This window comes from Pinus tabuliformis, chromosome 2_1 (genome assembly GCF_031772625.1).
Source record: "Pinus tabuliformis cultivar Carrire ecotype Pingquan chromosome 2_1, CPIR1, whole genome shotgun sequence".
NCBI lineage: Eukaryota > Viridiplantae > Streptophyta > Pinopsida > Pinales > Pinaceae > Pinus > Pinus tabuliformis.
Window position 1 is genome coordinate 183,775,787 of NC_142299.1, and position 13,887 is coordinate 183,789,673.

The 13,887-nt window shown below is 37.2% G+C and overlaps 2 pseudogenes across 1 annotated transcript; both read left to right on the forward strand.

Annotated features, from left to right (window-relative positions):
* The first annotated feature begins 2,411 nt into the window (after window positions 1-2,411).
* On the forward strand, window positions 2,412-4,976 carry LOC149199333 (protein EDS1B-like; annotated as a pseudogene). The gene is made up of 2 exons (XR_016253765.1): window positions 2,412-2,796; window positions 3,950-4,976. The product of XR_016253765.1 is annotated as a protein EDS1B-like (transcript).
* Window positions 2,927-4,013, forward strand: LOC149199334 (uncharacterized; annotated as a pseudogene).
* Window positions 4,977-13,887: the final 8,911 nt, after the last annotated feature.

Sequence of the window (13,887 nt, forward strand, 5' to 3'; positions counted from 1 at the left end):
TGAGAAGGGCGAATTGATGAGGCCTTAAAAGAAATGCTCTTGCTCCCAGACAAGAAGGGTAAATTGATGAAGCAGATGCAAAGTTAAGCAAAGAAAAACTATTAGAGCAGTAGTTGGAAGAGATAGAAAAGTAAAAAAAATCGAAATGTTTATTCAAATGTTTTATAAGAGGTTTCTAAAGAAAATGATAAAGGCAGAAGTAGTAACTCAGGGGGATTACTAGTTAAGGTGGAGGAAGCTACCTTGTATTTTCAGAAAGCAAGCAATCGACCCAATGTTGTGAAATTTGAACTCCAACACTATAAACTTGACCTATTCAAACAACACCAAGTAAGAAGACACCCCTGACAATATATTGGCAGCTGAATGAAGTGATGGGTTGTGGGTAGAGGATGGCCTGTGAACACCCATAACTCAGTCCAATTCAATGTTGTGTAGGCAGGTATGGCAGACAATGCAATTCAATGCTGAAGGTATGGCGAATGGGCTAGATTGACCTATCAACCATAACAGTGGAGTACAAGCACCTCCTGCGAAGAGAAAGAGAAATTTGCTAGGCAATCCAGGCAAGCATTATCTTTAGTCTTCTTCTTATCAACTGGTTGGGTCATAAATTGTTTGCAAGTTGCAGACAATTAGACTTTAAGAGCTTGTTTCCCTCCTTTATTTAGTTTCATTGCTTAGAAGGACACATGTTGGGATGACGTGTCATAGATTTTTTGCAGGTGGGCGTGACGTGCATGAAAAGTAAATGCGGAAGGGAGAGAAGTACGACAGGATGGTGTAGGTGGCAGGTGGGTAGAAATTTATTTTGACAAATGGGAAGATGATATTGGTGGAAGGGCAAACACATGTCACAATATTATTGGTCAGAAGGGCGAAATCCAAGCATTCTCATTGGCTGGGGTGAATAGTGTTTGCCCACCGCAAATCAACAAAGAAAACACCTATTGGCGTACTTATAAAAATGCAATAGAAAATTTCAAAATTTTCTATGTTAAGACTTATATGGCTATAGATTTATTGAAAAAGATGAGAAATTCGTAAAAAAGTTTGGAGAGCTAGATAAAAATTTCATATTAATGCCCGTTGGGACATATGAAAAAAATAAGAGAAAAAATAATGATCTAAAAGAACTCACAAAGAGAAATAGAATAACAAAGAGAAATACATAGAAATAAAATGGACAAAACACTACAATGGGATTGAGAAAAATCATAATAGTATTAATGGACAAAACAATACAATGGGATTGAGCAAAATCATACAAATGTCATAAATAGTATTAATGAAAAGGACAAAGTCACTAATGATATGTCTAAAGTTTGGTTGATTTATATCTCAATTATTTCAATTGAAAGGAAAGGATTCTAGGAATGGAATGCATATTTAAATATTTTTTTAACATATTGTTTTGTGAATTAATCATTTTAATTAAAAAATTAATATAATCGCCCAGACATAAATGGTGATGGGGTGTACTATTAAGGGAGTGGGTTACTGGTTCGAAATTTTGTGGGCAATTAGTCAACCATGTTAAGGGTTAGCATGGCCAAGATTGAGTGTGATCCCCAAGTTTAGTTGGCATGGGTCATTGTTTCTCAATCCAAAAAGTTAAATGTATAGTCATCTAAAAACTCACACAACTTAATAAACAAACAAAAATTAATATAATCTAAAAAAACAAATTTTAACAAAATAATCCTGAAATCTATTTTAAAAAAATAATTATAAAAAACCATTTTTAATTTGACATCATTCTAAATAATTAATAAAAAGACACCTAATTCATACTATATACATTGTTAATAAAAAGATACCTAACTATACTTTATACATTGTTAATTTTATAAAAAAATTGAGAATATTTCATAAAATAATAATTAAGATAAATTTTAAATTATTTATAAAAATATATTATCGCCGTCATAAAAATAACATAAGATGGCTAGCTATATGATAATGATGAACTACTTTAGAATTATTACCCAATTTTCCACGAAATTCCTATTTATATAAAGTGATGTGGATGTTTTGAAATTTAAAGGAAAAAAACAAAGCAACTTTTGACCATATGGCCCTAAGGAAGCTAACATTGTGACGCATCTAAATATAAAAACGATATATACATTTCCGCGAAGGTTCTAATTCATAAAGTGGTGCGTGTGTTCAAAGGCTTTCGGAAATTGAGATGAAAAAAATGATGTTGTTCCCCGGCTTTAGAGAAGCCAAATTTCACACGGCAGCTTTGCTTCTGTCAGTTTTCTGCACCCTCAATAGTTAGTCCTTATAAGATACCCATTCTCCTCTTCCCCACACCCGTTGAAGTGCAGGCCGAGGAATATACATCTCACGGCTTTCATTGCAGGTTCTTCCACTTGAGAGTTGAGGTATAATACTCTTCAGCCATTGTTATTTATGGACAAATGTATTGCATCATTACTTAGCTGAATGATCCTGTTATTTGTTGGATTGTGCGTGTATTATGTTAGAATAATGGATGGATTTTTCATCCATCAGCTTCTGTTTCCTGTTTTCTCGGACGCCATGTTGTTGGCTGCCTGCAAGCTATCTTGCAGTGTACGTGATGAGCCCTCCTATGTGACGACTGACATGGGCTCTGTTGAATCCCATGTAGTCGCACCCACAGCAACCAAAAACAGAGAATGTGAAATTCATGATATTGACTGTATAGAGCCGATGAAAGATGGGTCGAATAACCAGCCAGCCTCTGTCCATGAGGGTGCTCTCAGTCAATTCCTGGACATTTGGAGCAATTCTCCTCTTCAAGAAGAGGTTCTTCCGTTCCCAGTTCTTTTATTGGGAAATCCGTACAATAATTTTCGTTAGCAGGAAGCACGACTATATAAATCAATCATAAACAAAAAATCTAGCTTTCTTTTGGGGTTAAGTAGATCTAAACCTGATGAGCTTGGCCATTTCTGTAAACTGTCCAAGTTCGAAGTCGAGTCTGATTGCGCATTCAACTTCCACGAGCATATCAAACCCTAAACCCTATCTTGTCATATTGATTGTTGTTGCTAAATTGTAATATGAAAGGGGGAAGACCGTGGGGTTCACCGGGGATGGGCTATTGCTTCTTTGGCCACGCTATGCATGTTGAATAAACAGCTGCAGCCCGGCAACCCTAAATCTATTTTCTGCATCACATTTGGCTTCCCTCTGGTTGGTGATGAAGTTGTAGCACGAGCAGTTCGTCGCAAGAGGTGGGGGGATCAGTTATGTCATGTGGTTCTAGGACGTGATGTCTTCTCTAGAGTCTTGTTGGCCCCTTGCATAAATGTGCATAAGCGCTTGGAGGCACTGTTGCCTTGTTGGAAGAGATCCATGCAGAGTGCACGGGACTTTCTGGGTTCCACTGACACACCTATGGAAGAAGCCCTCCCAGAGGGCATTGCTGAGTTTGTCAGCACTGTACTCTAGCGTTGTTCGGTTGTTGTTGTTGTAAAGTACAGCAGCACAGCCAAAATAAGTCCCAATAACGCCTTGATAGCTGCCGTAAGCCTTGTTGCAATTTTTTTTTCTCTGGCCTGTAATATAAAATAGTAGTAATCCTATGATAATCTGGATTTACAGTGTTGATACATCATTCATTCATGGGTACTCGCATGATTATATCCGTCCTATTTATTGAATCATAGATAGATTTCGAACTAATCATTCGAAGTGTCTCCCTGGCATTCTGCTTCCTTTTCATTTGACTAAGTTTGGGCTCACTTGTGGGGTATTGTTGTAAATTGTGTTAGCTTTTTCATTTGATTTAGTTTGGGCTCACTCTGAAAGTATTGGTGTACGTTGGGCCTAACTTGTCTGAAATCATTTTACAAGTATTATTGTTACTGACCTTGATTTGATTACTATTGTGAAAAGTAATATTATTGTAGCTATTTCCAGTATCCATATAAGTGGGTGGAAAAAATCTGTGCAGAATTGCCAGGCAAGTCCTTCCCTGAGAGCAGCAGGACAAGTTCTGAAGCAGCAGATGGAGAACATGTCCATTTTGGAGAAGGAATCCCCCAAAAAGATGGAAACCCCGATGGAAGAGCTAGAAGAATATCACTTACAATGTCGGGGAAATGAGACCCGATACTATGACGCTTTCAAAAAGAAGCAACGAGGTAATGTGGACTTCCAGGCGAATCTCAAGAGGCTGGAGCTTGCAGGCTGGTGGGACGAGATCATCCAGTACAAGTTCGATGAGGACGAATTACCCGATGATTTCCAGTGCAGGAAAGAGTGGATAATATGGTTCACTCAGCACAGGCCACTAGTTGAGCCCCTGGACATCGCTAATTATTGCAGATTAGGCAAAAAGGAGGACTCAGGATTCTACGGGAGGCCTAGTCGTTACAGAACTTGTGGTTGGAAGAGTATGATGAGAACAAGCAATGGCAAGCACCCACGACGCTCACTCAGGACTGGTGTGTCTGGGCATATGTTGAAGAACTTGCGTGCTTAATGCAAAAGAATAATTGCTCTGATGAAAAAAAGAACAGAATTGGAGAATCTAGTGAGACCTTCAAAAGAATGCTCAATTGGTTCTGGACACATATGACTCCACTGCAGCAACAAACCTCTCCCTTCCGTTTAATTATTTATTGTCGCCGGCAGAGAGCCCAGAAGAATTGATTGAATGATGAATGGTAGATCTCGATTCTAATAGATCGGAGTGGCCCTGTGCCATTCTGCTTTCTTTCATTTGATTTAGTTTTGGGTCACTTGTGGAGAAGCGTTGTACATTTTGCTTGGCTTTTCCATTTGCTTAGTTTTCGGTCATTTGTGGAGTATTGTAATAGATTGCGCCTCCTGGGCTCTGTAAGTATTAGTGGGACTGATTTGATTTGATTTCAGGAGTGTTATCATATCTGTTTTCGATATTTCTGTAAATAGAAATATTTCTATGGACAATTAATCGGATCAGTCTTAAAAGCTAAACTTTTTTAGTCATGGTAATATTTTTTATGTTTATAGAGTGATGTTTCAGCTACGCCTTGATCAATTTTGAATGAATGTTTCAGCCATTGTAAATGTAACACTCTAAACCAGTTGGGTATATTTCAATTGAAGTGCTGTAATTTATTCTGCAACTGTTGCATCATTTACAGTTGCCAGAATGCCCCAGCATTGCCAGGGATTTTTATAATTACTTTGACACTTCTCCTTCTCAACTGCTCAAGTGTTCAAATCTACTGATAATGGAGCTTCACCTGTTTTCCCACACCCAGACCACGATCCCTGATATTCTAGCTCAGATCATAACAGAAGATGAAAAAAGCATAAAGGGCTAAGATTGAAACGCTCAATACGTCTCCCAGTCTCGGACCAGTTCTCGTAAGAACATGAAATGATGGGAGCATGGGATCACTACCTGCCTCCAGATTTTTGTGAAACAGAGTTCTTCTCATCTCCAGCTCCCACACAGCATAGACATCAAAGAAATGTTTGCCAGGACAAGAACTTCAAAATTAATTAAAAAGACATACAAAAGGCCGCTGGTCCTGGCCTGACTTTCCAATTGTGGACAATTTCCATCCACATAACAGAATGAAGTATCTTCCATGCTCTGAAACAAACCGCCTTAAAACGTACAACAGAGGTCTTTGCACCAGAGAAACAATAAAACATAGAACAAGATTTTTGCATATGCATGTGACTAACAATTTCCCATGGTACACAAAGCTGGAATGATTGTATGAAATACACTAGCAAACTGAGCTCAGACCGCACTCCTTTGTTCATGGTGACAGCTATACAGGGCAAACCATCATAATAGTGAATTCCCTGAATTTATTCCAATCCAATTCTTTGAATGTTGTCCAAATCCCTAACGAGGAGTTGCCCTTAAAGTTATGGAAATTCTCATAAATTTGGTAAGGATTTTTGTAAATCTAAGTTATAGTTGTTAAACTTTAAAATTTCAAAATTTTAGGTGTCTTAAATATTTTTTGATGGTGCTGAATCCATTTCCACCATCAAAAATACTATTCAAACACTACCTCTACAAGATTTTTTGAAATTTTTTTACCCAGATTCCTACAACTTTTGACCGTCTGGGCAATTCCTCTTCTTCCCTCTTCCTCCCCTCGTTAGACTACTCCAATTCCCAATGTATAACATACTGAAAGATCAAACGTGCCCTAATTTGTACCTTGTACGAATTGGGGGAGGCTCAACGCGAAAATTTCCATTCGGGGAATTGGTGTACGAATTGAGATGGACATAAGGAAGTCCCATAACTGACTTGATCCGTCGGATTACAAACTACATTGGAGCTTCGTACATCGTTCCCATGCCGATAATACAGGGGGAGCCTGGGGACCTGTATCCGTCTCACCAACAGGCTTGAAGATATATGCATTATCTCCATGCGTATACACAGGACAGAGCGCCACTTAGAACTCATGGTAATGGAACTTTTGAAAACTTATAACCCAAGACCAAATCATTGTGGGATGGGGTATATATTTTCTTGCCCATTGATCCAAGTCCAGGATGAAGCTCTTATTGGTCATATTAGCTGCCTCACTTTTTGGGTCTAGCGAACATATGATACAATTTAGGAGATTGGAATTTAGATAGGACTCTAATTCTTTTGAGGATATTTTTCAATTGGATTTCTGTGGGAGGGGGGTCTGCAACAAGTTAATGAATTATAATTGAGGGTGTCTGCAATATATTAATGAATAATAATTTTGGAATTTTGGATAATCAGCATATTAGATAGATAAATTGAGGACATGTGCATAGATGAGCACTCAAAAAGTACATAAATCTTTACATGATTCTTTGATATGGATCTCAATTCAGTTTAAAAAATAAATATTGTTTTTTAAATAATTGTGACAAATATTGTTTTTTTTTTAATATTATGTTATTAGTATATTTAAGTTGCATTGAGTTTGGGGAGGGGGAGGTAGAGACGAGGGAGAGTTTTCGGTATGGTTAGAGTGTATTCCCAATTTTTTCGGGAACAAGAAGTTGGGGATGGCAATAATAATATATATATATATATATATAATAAATTCCAGCCATCTTCACGTCCATCATCTAGCCATGTAAATGATGGAGGTAATCCTGAATAACAAATTCCATCATCTAGCCATGTAAACGATGGAGGTAATCCTGAGTAACAGATTCAGACATCTCACTAACAACATTCTCTCCCTCTAAAAATCCAAGTTGTTGGGGAAAATGAATATCTTCATTAACAACGTTTTCTCCATCAAAAAATTCATGATGTTAGTGAAGATGAAGATCATCATGTTTGTTTTCAAAGGCTATTTCCACCTTTCATGACAGTTGGCTTTGTTGTTGTTTTGATAACAGACGCTGGCTCATATAATTCTGAAAAGGTAACTAGAGTTTGTGGCGGAGGTGAAGATGGATGTGACGAAAAACCAATATCCATGTCTATATTTGTATGTTTTACTTTTGTTGTAACATCATTTATTTGGGGAAGTGGCATTGAAATACCAAGTTTGAATACCGTTTTTTCGAGAAGGGTATAATTTCCTCCCATCTTAACAGTAATGAGATACCCTGCACGGAATGATCCATGGAGTACTCCATGGCCAGTTTGGCCAATCAGAGAATTGACCAATGAATCGTCCCCATTTCATTACTTGGATTTTGTGATTTATCATTAGAGGGAATAACCTATGGTTTTTTCCTCAAGGATGGTTAAGGTACCCAAAATGTCACCAAAATCTGCCCGGGACAGATTGGGAATAGCTTGGAAGTCCCCAAGTCTCTGAAAATGTTCCCAAGAAATTGGGGAAGTTCCCTACTCTTGTAAAAGTCCCCGTTACGAGAGATTTTTTTGGGGGACGGGTAAATTAAAGTTATAAGGAAAAAAAGAAAATTTTAAATATAATAATATTTCTTTGAATATAATAATAATTTATATGGGCTGTTAAATGATTATGTTAATGTAAAGAAAATTATAAATTGTTGAATTGAGGCTTATGTGATCCATATCAAGTTTAAGAGAAATTTTTTGGCGTAAATCACAAGATAAATCATTTGTCGACGCGTTTCGAACCAACAAGTGTGGTTTATCGTCAGGACAAGTTAAAGAAACAGATCCCGCTCAGACTATTTAACTTGCTAAGCTGGATGTGTTTCTTCAACTTGTCCTGACGATGAACCACACTTGTTGGAACGAAACGCGTCGACAAATGATTTATCTTGTGATTTACGCCGAAGAATTTCTCTTAAAATTATAAATATAATAATATTTTTTTAGATATAATAATAATTTATATGAGTTGTTGATACTTTTTATTATTGGGATTTTTTTAAGTTTATAAGAATCATTTAATCATTTGGGTATTGTTTTCATAGTGTTTATTCTTTAATATTTTTCTGTTTTTTATGAGTCAAATAAATATAATTAAGAATGAAAAAATATTATAATTACTTGTGATTAATATAGTTATATAGATATAAATTTTAAATAATGATGGGTGTTATTAATAATATAATTTAAAATTTAAAGGCGATATAAAACTCATTGAGAGGAATGTTGTTATAAGTGTTAAAGCTACATTATATGAAGATGTGAGTTTTAGTATATTTTGAAGAGAATTAAATTCAAAATTTCACAAATAAGTTTGCATATGCAATTCTATAGTTTGAGAAAGTAACTTAAACCTAATCTCTAAATAATACAATTAATAATATGACAATGAATTCTTCAATAGTGACATTATCGGTTAATACAATATATGTCCGAACCATGTTGAAAATTCATTGTCATGAAATTAATCATCCATTATATGAGAGACAAATCACACGAATTTTCTTAAATGAAATAACAGATTTTAAAGGTTACAACCAAATTTAAAATAAACAAGATGAGCTATGAAGCAGCAAGGCCCTGCAAACACAAAATCTTAGTACAAATTACGAGAGTTTTGTCCTGCCCAATGACGTTATATTTTGAACTATGGAGACAAGTTCGTTTTTAATAGATAAATTATAAATACAGGGCTTTGTCCTGTGTCCTGCCCAATGACGTTATATTTTGAACTACGAAGACAAGTTCGTTTTTAATAGATAAATTATTACAGGGCATGATCAAAATCATTTGACCATCTAGCTTCATTCATGTAATGACAACCAAGTGAGTACAAATTACAAGAGTTTTGTCCTGCCCAATGACGTTATATTTTGAACTACGAAGACAAGTTCGTTTTTAATAGATAAATTATAAATACAGGGCTGTCCTGCCCAATGACGTTATATTTTGAATTACGGATACAAGTTCATTTTTAATATTATAAATACAGGGCATGATCAAAATCATTCGACCATCTAGCTTCATTCATGTAATGACAACCAAGTGAGTACAAATTATGAGAGTTTTGTCCTGCCCAATGACGTTATATTTTGAAGTACGAAGACAAGTTCGTTTTTAATAAATAAATTATAAATACAGGGCATGATCAAAATCATTCGACCATCTAGCTTCATTCATGTAATGACAACCAAGACCATGACTGTTAATTTGTTGAGTTTTGTCTTGCGAATGATGTTATATTTTGAACTACAAACACAAGTTTATTTTTAGTCTCTGCCCCATGCGGCATGGGACTATAGTAATCGATATTTTGCACTAGCATTTATTGGAATACAAAACCGATGCAAAATTCTAATTTTTAATGAAAGTTCTGTTGGTCCCTCCAAATTCTATCCAATGAACGGATGGGCCCTCCAAATTCTATCCAATGAACTGTTTCACCATCTTATTTGGCCTCATATCGAGGCCATACATAGGATAAACCTGTAAAAACCAACGATATATTGTATTGCAATAATACAAAATGAATTAATGCCATCTCCAACTTAGCATTAATTTGTAAACACTTAATGTTAATAGTATCTTTCTTGCTTTTGGCTCTGGAGAGTGTTGACACCTAATCCTTGTGATTGGGTGAATTATTGTAAATAAATAAATGAGAAATGTGAACAATCATCGGGAGATGAACTGAACAGTCTCTCCCTCATGTATATAACATACCTACCTAATTGAATGAAATATATGAATCAGAGTTTGCCTAATGGAGTTACTGCCTAGCTTGACATGGTATCAGAGCCAGCTCCTTTTTCTGGCTCATGTGCCTTGTAACTCCCTTATCTGACTGAGTGCTTGTACTGCCTACGTTCTGTCTGCCACATTCCATTTATAAAACCTGCACCCTGCTCTTCTAAAGTGCTGTGCTGTCCAACGCTGTCCATACTGTCCTAAAAGGAGCGCTGCACGTTGGTGCCAGATTCTGACAAGCCTTCCTACTGTTACACTGCTCTCATTGCATACATTGAACGGATGCAGTGAACGGGTGGTATCGTTGGAACTGTGATAGTGTGCAGAGAAGGGTGCGTATTACCGTTGAAGGACTGTTAGCCGAGCCATGGTTGAAGACTGAAACTTCAGTAACTGGTATGCAGAAAATGCGTTGAGTTCTATGCTTGTACGTTTTTCTTTTAACATAACTCCTGTGTGAAGGACAACGCAATGCTGGAAGAAGGCCATCAGAGCCCATCTACTCCACGGTGGTGGCAGCGGAAACATTTGCAAGAATCGAGTAAAGAAGCAGCAGAGTGTCCGGCCCTCTCTCGTCAGAAGAGTGTGATCGTTTCACGAGGTGGTTGTTACACTAAAATTTGTCACCATGACTATTTGCAGTCAGTATGGCTCCATCAATTTTCATACTGTCCTCCTTGGCAAGTCTTATACCTCTGCTCCTCATGTCAAACTCCAGGAAAGAGAGAAAGTCTTTAAAAAGTCAATATAACTCTGGTTACGCAATTTCTCTTACCATTACCTGCGTGTACGCACCTCAAGTTCATAATACCTGCGTACTTGTACGCTCTGTCTGTAAAGGGGTGGGTGCGTACTCCTGTAAAGGTCAAAAGGCGCAAGTTTTACTTCAAAAAACTTACTTGTGATCGATTCTAGAGTATTCTAGAAGATGGTTTGACATGGATTGAGCGCCTCCAGATGGTTCATGCATCCCAAAGAAAGAGGAACTTATCCCATGAAGAGGGGAGCTATCCCTTTGAAAGAAGGGCTTATCCCATTCATGGTGGACCTGATTAACTTCCTCCAAAGCATTATAAATACAGGCATTGAGCCAGAGGGAGGGGAGGTTGAAAGCTGAACATTCCTAAAGGTAGATGCTGCTGAAATTAGGACTCCCTTTTAGAGCTTGAGAGGAGAGATTCCCATCCTTTCTTAGCTTCATTTGGAAGTGGGTGCGCTGATCAAAGTAAAGGAGAACTCTTGCTGGACCCTGGGAGGGACCTGCACAACACCAAGGCACTGGTTGTAATGGTTTCTTTTGTTTCCAATTAATACAATTAAGTTCATTTTTCTCAACAAGTTATATATAATTTGTTTCATAAACTCCTTGGTCTTTATGATGAATATGTTTTATTATATGAGTTATTCAGGTGCTATGTAATCGTTTGCTTGTTAGTGAATGCAGGCTTCAAAGAGAAGGAGGAGCTCATCTGGATCAGAGAGGCTTGGCTGCTACAAACAGCGTTGGACTAAAGGTATGCTTTAAACACCTGGTTGCTTTTATTTTAAATGCATATTTAGGGAAAGATAGTGCTTGATTGTCTTGTTTGTCACTAGAAAGCCTTAGCTTCTAGGGAGGTCGGTTTTGTCCGCAAAATTGACTCTTTCCGCATGACAAAATGGCGACTCCACTGGGGAATCCATGGATTTGATTGATTTCTCTTTTGATTGATACTTTGATTTGAGAAAATCTGATTTCTTTCTGGTTTTTGATTGATTGATTGTGAATTTGGGTGGAATAGCTTAGGGTTGAGTTAGTTTTTATTTTTCTTGGTTTTGAGAGCAGTACGCACCCTCTGCGTTAAGCACAGTGCGTACCTGTACGCACTTCTGCTTTGTACACAGAGCGTGGCCGCACCTGTGCAAACAGGCTACCTGCGTACCCTGTCAAAAGTTTAGAAAATTCCATTTTTTCCTTTTTACCCATTAGATTTTGTTTATAGTTTGTTTATTGCTGCCCAGATCCACTGGTTACCTGTCAAAAGTTTTCATCTAAGCTTGTTTCATTAGCATCAAGGGTTTTAGTGAAGTTCATAGAAATTCTAGCCCTAGGTTTGATTTTTGTATTGGTCTTGTAGTGACTCTGGCTTTAGAAGTTGTAAAAACCTTGGATCTCCCTGGTCTTTTCAGTCTTCTTAGGAGTCGGACCATTCGTAAAATCCACCTTTGTGAGAAACCTACCTTTGTGTTGTCTCTTTGCGGAATTTCGAGAAGGCTTGTTGGTTAAAGCTGTGAATTTCATTCTTAAGAAAAAGAACAAGAACTTTTTGTCTTTGTTTTTGACTGATTTATGATTCTGCATGAATTAGTCCTTGGTTGAATTGTAACCGAGTAAAACATCCTGGAATTATATTTTGTAAGCTTTTACCTCATTAGATTTGCTTTTAGGTAAATTTCTCTTAGATTTTCATAGATCTTAAAATTGATTTTTTGTTAAGTAGTTTTACATGCTTTGTTAAAATAAAAAAAATGGTTTGGAATTGATTTGCATTAGTTTTTCTTGATGAAATTAGTGCATTAGAGAATTTGTTATATTTTCTCTTAGTGATCAATTTTTTGCATTGTTGGAAGTGAATGGAAACTCTCTCCTTACTTTAGTTAGGATTCATCGAATTGAAAAGATTACATTATCATATTCGATTGCATTCAGTTTTGAGTCGGGTCATAACACCATTGGTTTCGTATCCATTTACCCATTTGAGTAATAACAACCTTAATAATACAACGCTTAATTAAAATTCATCTAGTAAGTTTTACATTTCTAGGGCTCTGATACACCAACATAGCTTAGGCTAGTGTCTTGGAGTAGGGAGTAATTAACTCTTCAAGACAGTAAAACCAAACAAGTAGCGTATCTTGCGGTAGGATAAATCCAACTGTTACATTTATACTCTGGGAAAGCTCCTCTTAAAGGAGAAGCATGAGATCGTGTCCGAACCAGTGAGGGAATCAATCCTCTTTCATTGGGAATGACGCCAGATATGCACGTACTACAAACGGTAAACCTCAGATTAACCATTGTCGAGGAGCCTGGGGTCACTTGTCGGTAAACCTTGGATTATTGTCAAGGAGCCGGCAAGGGGATTGAGCTTGCCACTCTGCCTTTGCGTGTGTATCGGATCGTAGACTGTTCCCCCAGGTATATTTGTTGCTGTTGGTGACCTTAGTGACTATTATCTTTAGGGTTCTACCCAAGGTGACGGTGGAGGGAAGATCCCACTATACCTGGAGCAGACGTCGGCTAGACTCACTTGGATTTTCTGGGGGGTTCACTTCACTCGAGACGGTTAAAGTGGAGGAACTTGGTCCAGTCTATTCATTAAGCAGGTTGCCGGGGTAACTGTTCCACCTGCCACTTCTGTGCTGAATTCTGTGATGTTGGATTTCATCACCAACTAGTGTTTCCGGTCCGCAAGGTTACTGTTTGTGTGTGGTTTGACTCCTAGATTTGATAGCGCGTGTTATTTTGTTGTTTTTACTTTTAGAGACCATAGGTGTGAATTGTGAATTTTAATTGTTAGGTGTGAATTATTAATTTAAGTTTTTAAAATTGTTAATAAAATTCACTAAAGTTGAATATAATGGCAAATGTTCCGGAATTTACCAACCTAGAAACCCCTCCTAACGAGAATCCTAGTACTTTTCCTTACTTTGGAAATGTTGGTCCTCCTTATATGGCTACTTTGTCATTACCCGGATTTACAATAGGTTTACCGATATGGTTATTTTCAACTTCGTTGGCCCCAAATACTCCAATTGTTCCACCTCAACCGAATGCTTCA